The sequence below is a fragment of the Eimeria mitis genome, genomic scaffold (genome assembly GCF_000499745.2).
Source record: "Eimeria mitis Houghton genomic scaffold, Emh_scaff312, whole genome shotgun sequence".
Taxonomy (NCBI): Eukaryota; Apicomplexa; class Conoidasida; order Eucoccidiorida; family Eimeriidae; genus Eimeria; species Eimeria mitis.
This window is the reverse complement of record NW_013571464.1, coordinates 9,870-10,229: the sequence shown is the minus strand read 5'-3', so window position 1 is coordinate 10,229 and position 360 is coordinate 9,870.

Here is a 360-nt window from a genome sequence, read left to right as displayed (position 1 = left end):
GCAGCAGCAGCAACAACAGCAGCAGCAGCAGCAGCAACAGCAGCAGCAGCAGCAGCAGCAGCAGCAGCAGAGAGGTGTGTGGGTCAGATTGGTTTGGTTTGTGTGAGCTTTGTCTTCGTTCTGTTATTCGATCGCCGCTGCAGACAATGAAAGCAGCAAACACTGAGTTTTGTTTTGCTGCTGTTCTCTGTCTCAAGCAAGGCCTAGCAGCAGCAGCAGCAGCTGCTGCTGCTGCTGCTGCTGCAGCAGAAGGAGCAGCAGCAGCAGCAGGAGCAGCAGCGGTAGACGGAACAGAAGCAGCAACAATAGCAGAAGGAACAGCAGCAACGGCAGATGCAGCAGCAGCAATACAAGAAACAG